General features: G+C 39.7%; 1 protein-coding gene across 2 annotated transcripts in view; it reads right to left on the bottom strand.

Moving 5' to 3' along the window:
* Positions 1-7457, bottom strand: part of GJC1 (gap junction protein, gamma 1, 45kDa) — a 31962-nt gene that overhangs the window by 19117 nt on the left and 5388 nt on the right. The window lies entirely within an intron of this gene.

The following is a 7457-nucleotide window of genomic DNA, read 5'->3' on the forward strand; positions in this document are numbered from 1 at the left end:
TTTTTTTTTAATTTTTCTTTGTTAATCCTCACCTGAGGATATATTTCCATTGATTTTTTTTTTTAAGAGAGAGTGGAAGGGAGGGGGAGACACAGAGAGAGAGAGAGAAGCATCGATGTGAAAGAGACACACCAATTGGTTGCCTCCTGCACACGCCCCGACCAGGGCAGGAATTGAGCCTGCAAGTACATGCCCTTGGTCAGAATCGAACCCGGGACACTTCAGTCCTCAGGCAGATGCTCAATTCACTGAGCCAAACCGGCTAGGGCTGAGTTTATTTACTATAAATAAACTGCATATACATTTGAAAAGGTCACACATACCATTAGTATTAGTTACAGTTCACAGATAAAACTAGGTTATCTTTCAACTACTCTGCCTGCAGTGGCTCATTGTTTGACACCACAATATGAGACTAACATCCTTATTTTACTGAAGAGGATATCAAAGATCAAGATGACTTGCATACAAATTAGCTGTAAAGTCTAGAATACAACTCAGGACCTAATGATCTTTTTGCTATACTATGTGGGTTCAGTGTTTTATTTTAAGACTACATAGGCCCTGTCAGGGTAGTTCAGTTGGTTCGAGTGTTGTCCCAATATGCAAAGGTTTCGGGTTCGGTCTCTGAGAATTTCAGTTCTCAATATTTATCTAACAGATATATAAAATAATATACAGGAATATTCTCTCCAGCACTGTTTATAATGGGCTGGAAACAATATAAAGACTATCAGTAAGGAACTGGGTAAACAAATTACAGCCCATCTGTTGTCAAAAAGAATGAGACAGCTTGCCCTAGCTGGTTTGGCTCAGTGGATAGAGCATCAGCCTGCAGACTGAAGGGTCCCGGGTTCGATTCTGGTCAAGGACACATGCCCGGGTTGCAGGCTCAATCCCCAGTAGAGGGCTTGCAGGAGGCAGCCGATCAATGATTCTCTTCTCATCATTGATGTTTCTATCTCTCTCTTCCTCTCCCTTATTCTCTGAAATCAGTAAAAATATATTTTTAAAAAAAATACATTTTACTGATTTTTTTACAGAGAGGAAGGGAGAGGAGGGATAGAGAGTTAGAAGCATCAATGAGAGAGAAACCGACCAGCTGCCTCCTGCACATCCCCTACTGGGAATGTGCCTGCAACCAAGGTACATGCCCTTGACCAGAATCGAACCTGGGACCCTTCAGTCCGCAGGCCGGCACTCTATCCACTGAGCCAAACCGGTTAGGGCCAATACAAATAAATTAAAAAAAAAAAAAAAAAAAAAAAAGAATGAGATAGCTCTATCTGTAATGATATGAAACTAAGGTGTATTAGTGAAAAATGCAGGCTGTAGAACAGTAGGTATAGTGTGCTAACACTTATATGTGTGGGGGAATAGTAAATATATGGTTGGTTATCTCTAGAATTCACAAATAAGGTAAACAGTAATTGCTTCAGCAGAAAAATAATGTGTGACTGAACGAAAAGAGAAAAATGGAAGACTTACTTTTCACTGTATATCCATTTATACCTTTAGGATTGTGTACTACATAATACATTACCTACTCCAAAACACAATTTTTTTTTCAAGTCAATTAAATGGTCAAGTACAAAACTGTCAATGTCAGCTTTAATGTATAACTAGAATATGTCTGGTTTCTTGGGACATATTATACTAACCGTTGGCCCAGCAAATGGGAAGAAATTAAAATTAGAACTAGGTGCAGTCTGTCAAGAAAAAAAAAAACACACCTAATCTTCAATTTCTTTATGTCATCTGATAGCCTACTTAAGCCTAGCTGTGATTATGATTATCTTCCTGTGAGGCAAGAGTCCCATTGTATACACCATACCACAGGTGATCACTGTATTTTCTGGTCTGTTAAAACTGCTAAAAACTGCCCTGACAGGTATGACTCAGTAGTTAGAGCGTCGGCCTGCGGACTGAAGGGTCCCAGGTTCGATTCTAGTCAAGGGCATATGCCTGGGTTGTGGGCTCGATCCCCAATGAGGGGCATGCAGGAGGCAGCCAATCAATGATTCTCTCTCATCATTGATGTTTCTATCTCTCTCTCCCTCTTCCTTCCTCTCTGAAATCAATAAAAATATTTTAAAAAATAAAATAAAAATTTTAATAAGCACTCATATAATTGTTGAATATATAATGAACTTTGAGTTAGGTGTTGGGGATACTGGCCTATCCAAGATAAACATTAATACTGACTTTACAGAATATACAGTACAGTCTAATGGTGAAATAAGCATTATACAAATGAAGATTGTGATAAAGCCTACAAAACAGAAGTGCTCGGTGCTATGAGAGTGTATTTATAGGGCCCCCTAACCTAACTGAGGAGATGCAGAGGTTTCTCTGCAGGTGTGCTTACGTAAGCACATTCTGAAGAATAGAGCTGCCTTCCAGACAGGAATTAGCTACAGCATATACAAAGGCCCTTGGGCGAGCTCTGAACCTTCAAGGAAGAGGGGAAAAATCAGTATGGCTAGACCATACATAACAAGAAAGTACAAAGAAACGATGCTGGAGCCCGGCCAGGGTGGCTCAGTGGTTGAGCGTAGGCCCATGAACAAGGAGGTCACAGTTCAATTCCTGGTCAGGGCATATGCCAGGGTTTCCGACTCAATCCCCACTAGGGGGCATGCAAGAGGCAGCTGATGCATTGATGTTTCTATCTCTCTATCCCTCTCCCTCTCTCTAAAATCAATTTAAAAAAATTTTTTTAAAGAAAGAAATGATGCTGGAGAAGTAGGCAAGGCCAGATCACACCTTGTTAAATGAAGGTAAAAGAAACAACAGAAGTTTTCAGATAAGTGACTTGATTAAATCTGTTTTATAAAGACAATTCTCTCGGCTGTGAAGAGTAGATGAGGGTATAGCAGGTCCTTAAATAACATGGTTTTGTCAGGGGCCACTGTCTGTGGCGTTTGCAGCTCCTCCCCATGTCTGCCTGGATTTTACTCCAGGTACTCTGGTTTCTTCTCACATCCTAAAGATGTGCACATAGGCAAATGGTGTGTCTAAACTGTCCCAGTCTGAGTGAGTGTGGGGTGTGTGGGGGTGCACCCTGTGATGGAAGGTCATCCTGGTCCAGGGTGATGCTTGCCCTGAGCTTAGGGTATAGGATCAGGCCACCCTTGACACTGAACTGGAATAAGCAGGCTGAAAGATGAAAAGAATTTGTTTTTATTAATCTTTCTTAAATGTATGTATAGCTCACAGTTTAATGTTTAATATTAGAAGTGTTTTGAGTATTTAAAGATTTGGTGATGTTTCTGTGACCAGAAATATGTAGGAACTTAACTCTTGTTTATATCAATTCGCCTATGGTAAAATTGGTTTCATTAGACATTGTTTTGCTTAAAGTTGCAGTTTCCAAGAACCTATTGCCGTTAAGTGAGGACTTGTTGTATATGGCTTGAGGTATATATATGATAGTACAAGATAAAGAAATGCAAGAGAATAATAAATTCAAGTTGGCAATGACCTCTGATTTTAAAAAGCCTACAATGGAGGTGGCGGGGAGCATGCTATCAGGTGGAAAACACAGAAGACTTCCACTGCACTGGTAATGTTTTCTTTCTTAAGCTGCAAGGTCGGTACGCAAGTATTTATTGTAGTATTATTACTTTTTCTGTCTTAAATATTTCACATTACTTTTTCTCTTTTTACAAATGTGAACAAGGAAAACATTTAGAATGGACTATAATAGACTTAGGAAAAGGTGGCCTAGACCAAGATGGAGAGACAGCGGTGGAGAGAAATGGCAAGAGTCTGGGCTCAGTAAGTTGTTGACAGAGCCACTTAATAAAACAGGGTACAGTGAAGGTCTAGGTTTGCAGCCAAGATCAAGAGCTCAGTCTGGGGCAACTCAATTCAAAGTACTGAATATCTAAGTGGACATGTTGAACAGACAGCTGGGATCAAAAAAAAGGATCTGAACTACAGATAAAAATTGAGGCATATTCAAAATATATACAGTAACTGAAGCCACATAGATAAGACTAGAGTGGGAAGAGAGGAAGACCAAGAACCAAGACTTGAGAAAGAATTAAACATCTGATAAAAGAATGCCTCCCGCCCCCCAGCCTGAAGGAACACCCAGAGAGCAAGGAGGGAAAATTAGAACCCAAGAGAACAAAGTTATTTCAGGAGGGAAATTTTTGAATCTAAATAAACACCCATTCTGGATGGGCAATTAGGAAACTAACGTCCAAGAATGAGTCAAACAGAATTCCTAAAAACAGAGTCCAGATCTACTTTACTCTGAACATTCCCAAAGGAAATGTTAACTCAAAGTAACAACAAATTCATTTAAAACTGATAACTCCTACAAAGATGTAGATAAAAATAACCTTTTTAACTATCTGAGACTTGAATAGTCTTAGAGATTGGAGGGTCAGAACAGAGGTATGAGGACTTGATTCCATTTTATAGCGATAAAGCATCAAAACTTACTCTTTTATACATTTCTTTTATTTCAAAGATTTTAGACAATTTCCCAACTGCTAACCCTTTTTAGCATGTTAAGCTATAAGCATTTTCAGAACAAAAATCACATAGTATTTATCTTTGAATCTTCAGCATCTAATTTAGTGCCTAACATAAGTACTTGATGGAAAAAGAAAAAGAAAGGTTCACTGAATGAATGTGTGGGCACCAGAACACTTCTGTCGAAATTGTGCTGGTGCTACAGCAATATAGTCTCAAAGAACAAGCTTTACTTGAGGGCTCTACTCATTCCACAGAACACTTCATTTCTTTAGAAATAGTGTTATGTGCAAAGAGATCTCATCCTTGTCTTGGGGGGGAAAACACACACACACACACACACACACACACACACACACACACACACACACACCTTTGGGCAACACATTCCACAGGTCTGACCGATAAACCCAAGTGCTGTCAGTCAGTGCAATCTCTGCAACTCAAGGATGTATGCCAGTGCCGTCTGGTCATTCATTCCTGAGAGCTGTAGAAAATAGCAATGCTCTGACCTAACAGAATATTCCACACAGACTAAACTCTGAAAAACAATTGTTGGCACTTAGCTGATATTAAACATTGTTTGCGGGTAGTTTTTATCACGCGCTAACAGGTGGCGCGTGGCGCGGGCCATTTTTGCTAATTTTTTGCGCAAATGGCAACGTTCAGTAAAATTACGATAACTTTAGTTTACGTATTTATATGTTACCCGCATTCTACCGCTAGTCTATAAAAAAACGTATTAATACGTGTCCCGCGCTCTACTTACTACCAGTCAACGTAAAACGTATAAATACGTTTCCCCGCATATAATGTGTTAACAATTCCAAACTGTTTCTATGTCTAAGTTTCAGGTTAATGATATCAGCTAAAATCTATCTTTTCATATGCATTCTCAAAAGAATGGTCTACAAAAGCACACAAAAAAAAAAGTAATCCCATCCTTTCTCTGACTTTTTATCGGATATTCTGGATAGGAGCCAGATAATGTTTCTATGCTACAAGAAAAGCATGAGTTGCCTTGGCTGGTGCAGCAGGAGTTGTGGGTCCATTCCTGGTCAGAGGCAGTGCCTGTACTGCAGGTCTGATCCCAGATCCAGGTAGGTCGGGGCACATGCGGGAGGCAAGTTAACTTTGTGTCTCTCCCATCCGTGTTACACTGATGTTTCTCTCTCTCCTGCTCCCTCCCTTCCACTCTGAGGATCAATGAAGAAAATATCCTCGGGTGAGGATTGAAAGGGGGGGATGGGGGGAGAAAGCATGAGTTCAGAAACAAGAATTAGACCCTCCCCATTGCATTTAACTATCCAGATTAATAGTAATAATAAAAAGGACATATATCATTTGTTTTAAAATGTGAACAAACTTCAAGTAAAAAAAAAAAACATGTTGGAACTTATCACTTTACACTTATTTAGGCATGGAACAAACTAGATATTAAGAGAATGAGGCTCTGTATTAATTATGTATTTTGTATTCTAGGATCTCAATTACCAAATTATCCCTTCCTTTGGCTAATTTATAGAATGTGAAATAGGAAAAAATAATTATTAAGGGGTAACCGAATTTCTAAGTAAGATTGTTATGTTCAAGAAATGTTAACTTTCTAAATCCTTTGGATTAGACTAATACTAAAGTCTACCTTCATGAACTGAATAGAAAGTTACTTTGCTTCTTTTTAAGAAAACTGTGGTAACTACCTAGCGTAAGTAGAAAGCCAATTAGAAAGTCACATAAAAAGAAGTTAAAAGCATTGACTTTTAGAAAGGATACTTGAAATGCTTTGGGAAAATGCACGACAGTTTAAGACAAGCAGTAAATATTAAACCATTACAAATCAGGACAAATAATGGAGCTTTCATATAATTTGCATATATTCTCTTCAAAATGTCCTTCGCCTACAACACTGTTCACAAAGACCTGGCCAACACTAAGACACAGATTTGCTTACCAGACAGAGCTTTTTATCTCTTACCCAGGAAAGTCATTTAATGTTTTTTAAATTCTGCCATGACATTGCACTTAAGAAATCCAAAACAACTCTAATATACAACTCTATGCTAAATTCCAAAAAATGAAACCAGAAAACCTCAGCAAATGTAACCACAATTCAAACTATTTTTAGTCAGGCGCCCTGAAAATACGTTTATCTTTCTACGTTCTTATTCTGAATATTCATACCGAAACCCCCCTCGTGGGGGGAAAAGGATCTGACCCCTAAATTACATTACGAACTCCCTTTTCTACAGAAGTTAATGGACTCCAGACATGCTATCCTCCTGTATCAGGGAATTAAAATCCCTCTCATCTGTCGCTTGATTGTTGCAGCGCTTTCTCACGTACTCACTTCAATGTATACACAACGCACAACTGTAGTTAACCAGGCAGGCAGGATGCCGCCCACAAGAACGTGTTCTGATTTAACTTCTCCGATTCCAAAGTGACGATCCTGATGCTCACAAGATACAGCGCGAGCACAAAGAAACCTGTAACCATGCCCCTTCCCCGCGAACAAAAACTCCGACGGACGACAAAGCCAAACTCACCCATTTCGCAAAGAAAAAGTAACACCAATCTCAGGAACAATCGCAAAAAAAAGGGGAAAAGAACCGAAATGCTCAACCACACAATTACGCAAAATCTTTTCAATTCAAGGCTCCACACGCTGCGGCCAACCACACAACTGCCCACAATCACAGCGCTAGATTTGGACTCTGGAGATGGAAGTGGGGGGGAAAACACACACAAAAAACACACAAAGCCAACACAGTCGCCCAAAGTTTCCAGAAAGAGCGCCTTGCCTTCCCTTAGATTTGGAATCTGGAGATGGAAGTGGGGGGAAAAAACACAAAAACACACACAAAGCCAACACAGTCGCCCAAAGTTTCCAGAAGTGGGGAGAAATCATCTGAAGTTTAAAAAAAAAACGTGTTCACCAAGCGGCAAGCCTCCCCTGTCCCCGCCCCCGC

The sequence above is a fragment of the Myotis brandtii genome, unplaced genomic scaffold, assembly GCF_000412655.1.
Source record: "Myotis brandtii unplaced genomic scaffold, ASM41265v1 scaffold1814, whole genome shotgun sequence".
Classification (NCBI taxonomy): Eukaryota; Metazoa; Chordata; class Mammalia; order Chiroptera; family Vespertilionidae; genus Myotis; species Myotis brandtii.